This window comes from Corvus brachyrhynchos, unplaced genomic scaffold (assembly GCF_000691975.1).
Source record: "Corvus brachyrhynchos isolate BGI_N302 unplaced genomic scaffold, ASM69197v1 scaffold1275, whole genome shotgun sequence".
Taxonomy (NCBI): Eukaryota; Metazoa; Chordata; class Aves; order Passeriformes; family Corvidae; genus Corvus; species Corvus brachyrhynchos.
The window spans coordinates 26,070-29,491 of record NW_008238324.1 but is presented as its reverse complement, the minus strand read 5'-3'; positions in this window follow the sequence as shown (position 1 = coordinate 29,491).

Sequence of the window (3,422 nt, the reverse complement as noted above, 5' to 3'; positions counted from 1 at the left end):
GTGTGGAGGCCCCGGCACAGGGTGCCCAGAGAAGCTGTGGCTGCTCCATCCTTGGAAGTGTCCAAGGCCGGGTTGGACGGGGTATGGAACAACCTGGGATAGTGGAAGGTGTCCCTGCCCATGGCAAAGGGGTGGGACTGGATGACCTTTAAGGTCCCTCCAACCAACCTCTCTTCTCCCTTTCTCCCTGCATAGGTATATAGGAAACATTCTGAAGTGCAGGGGAAGGGAAGTTCAGGATCCCATTACATTTACTATAGGAAGCTTAGGGGAAGAACAAAAGGTGGGGAAATGGAGGGGTTGATGGAATCTGGAGAGGCAGAAACACCAGACAAAAATAAGGCTCAGGGGACAAGAGCCAGTGCTGTGTAAAGAGCTTACTGGGTAGCACGATCCTGATCAGCACACTGTGACCTGGCTTCTCATTAACCTCCATTCCTAAATCTTTTCCTGGGTCAGGGACTGTTTATTTCCTCTGAAGGGAAGTCTGAGAGCCCCCCCCCCCCAGAGTGGAACTGTAGGCATACAGCTCGCTTGCCAGGGGCCGGAGCTGTGTAGGCGTGTGGGAGTGCGATTCCAGGGAGCGTCCAGCCAGGTAAGAGCCTTGGGAGCCAGGAGTCTGCATGTGCACAAGGACGTGAAAACCAGAGGACTTGACTGCCAGATTCTCAGAGGGGCCTGGCCAATTGATGGAAAGATCTTGGAGTCTGGAGGGGTCAATGGGGAAGATCCAGGAGCAGGTACTGGGCTGATGTGCAGCTACTGGAGATACACAGCATTGCTGAGCCTGATGGGCCTGTGGCAGCCTTGCCTCTCTTGGGGTCCCCGATTCTGCACCTCCCCACGAGGAGCAGCATCAAAAAAGAACCATCAGTTAAATCAGTCAGGGACTGGCATCTCTGAGAGGCACTTGAGGGGTTTGTGAGTACATGATGTCAGGAGACAGCTGGCTTGGAAAAGAGGCTGGACAAATGAATGCAAATAAAACACAAGCCCTGCCTCAAAGAGTTTATGGCAGGAATAATGTTTGTTCCGTGTGAAATAGGGGTAATTGCAGATCCTGGTTCATGAGGCTGGATCACTCAAAACCAACAAAGGGCTGGGTATAAAACACTCTTGTGTTTTGGGAGGATGTGGGTGTTCAGTCAGGTGGTATCCAGGTTATTGGGGCCTTCTCACCCACCAGTCTTTCATCCTCTCTTTCATAAAAGTAACAAATCCATTCCAGCAATGCTCTGGCAGCTGGGGCTGAGGAATGTTAATGTTTATTGCCTGATAAAGCTCTGCACAGAACTGTGACATCATCTCCGGGTGTTCCAGAGGGTGCTACAGAAGCTGTGCCCACTGTCCCCAGGTGGGTCACAGCAGTCAGCACCCCATGGACACCATCCCTCACTGTGGGGATCCTCTGGGAACCCTGCTCTGAGAGGGGATGTCCCACACCTGGGTCACAAGTCAGGGGAGGATCAGAAAAGCCTCCAGATAGAAAAGGAGCCTTGGGAGAGAGAAAATCCCTGGACTGGTGACAGAAGCACCTGAGGCAGAGGAAAGTGAAGGAAGAGATTTGTACAGGGAGGTTATAGATTGGAGTGTGGGGAGGGACACGCACTGACGCACTGACGCACTCTGTGACCAGTGGCAGGATCCAGGGAATGGCTGGAGCTGTGTCAGGGGAAAAAGTTCTTCCCCCAGAGCATGGTCAGGCACTGAACAGGCTCCCCAGGAAATGGTCACGGCCCCAAGGCTGCCAGAGCTCCAGGAGCATTTGGACAATGCTCTGAGCACAGGGTGGGATTGTTGGGGTGTCTGTGCAGGGCCAGGAGTTGGACTGGATGAGAAGGGCAACAAGGCTGATGAAGGGTCTGGAACACGAGCCCTGCGAAGAGCAGCTGAGGGAACTGGGGTTGTTTAGCCTGGAGAAGAGAAGGCTCAGGGGTGACCGTATCACTCTACAACTACCTGAAAGGAGGCTGTAGCCAGGTGGGGGCCGGTCTCTTCTCCCAGGCAACCAGCAACAGGATTGGAAGGGACCGTAAAGACCATCTCATTCCAGCCCCTGCCATGGACTCGGATCCACTGGTCTGACTCCGGAGCTCACATTTGGAATGTGCAGCTCTGTGGGGGGGTCTTGCTTTGTCGGTTCAGCGTGTTAGGAGTGAAAGGGGAGAAACAGAGGGTGCAAATGCCACCAGGAGCCACTGGAGGTGTGTCTCTGTGAAACCAGAGTAGCTTGCATGGCTGCTGGGCCACAGATCTATTGATCCCGACAGATCTATAGTGAGCTACAGATCAATTGATCCAAGCAGATTCACAGTGAGGTACAGATCTATTGATCCAGACAGATTTATAATGAGTTACAGCTATACTGATTAACATTTAGTGACCTACAGATCTACTGATGCAGATCCATGGTGATCTACAGATATATCTACTAATAGATCTGTGTGGTCTATTGATCCCCACAGATTTACATTTTCTTCCAAAGCAGAAGTGATTCTTTCCAGGTCATTCCTGGCAGATGCTTGTCTGACTCGTCCTTAAGGCCCTACAAACAAGGGAAATTCCACAATTTCCTCATAAATGTCCAAAACTTCATCATATCCGTTATTTAAACTTTTTCCCTTTGAATCAACCCTTTGCTGCAGTTCATAGAATCCCAGAATGGGTGGGTTGGAAGGAACACCTTAAAGGTCATCTCATTCCACCCCCTGCCACGGGCAGAGACACCTTCCACTGTCCCAGGTTGCTGCAAGCCCCATTCAGCCTGGGCTTGGACACTTCCGAGGATGGGGCAGCCACAGCTTCTCTGGGCAACCTGTGCCAGGGCCTCACCACCTTCTCAGGGAACATACCTAAATCTAATCCTACTCTCTTTTAGTTTAAAGCAATTTCTTTTCCAATACTTAATAAATCAGACCTCTTGGAAAGGAAAGGAAAGGAAAGGAAAGGAAAGGAAAGGAAAGGAAAGGAAAGGAAAGGAAAGGAAAGGAAAGGAAAGGAAAGGAAAGGAAAGGAAAGGAAAGGAAAGGAAAGGAAAGGAAAGGAAAGGAAAGGAAAGGAAAGGAAAGGAAAGGAAAGGAAAGGAAAGGAAAGGAAAGGAAAGGAAAGGAAAGGAGGTTTTTCCGCTACCAGCAACAAGGAAGACTAGCAACCAGCTTAACGGTAAACTAGTGCCAAAAGCAGAGGGGAAGCCTTCAATTTGTAGATCTATTTTACTGATTCTGACCTTGTACAAAAGGACAATATATTTTAAACACTAAAGGTGTCAATACATTTTAAAGGATCGTACAAAAATGTCAACATATTTTCGGCTTTTTTTTTTTTTTTCTCCTTTTTTAAACGAAAGCAGGGTTTGATTTGGATTTAAACCCTGCTCTGCGGCGGCTGAAACATCGCAGTGTCGTACTGGTGACGGTGCCCCC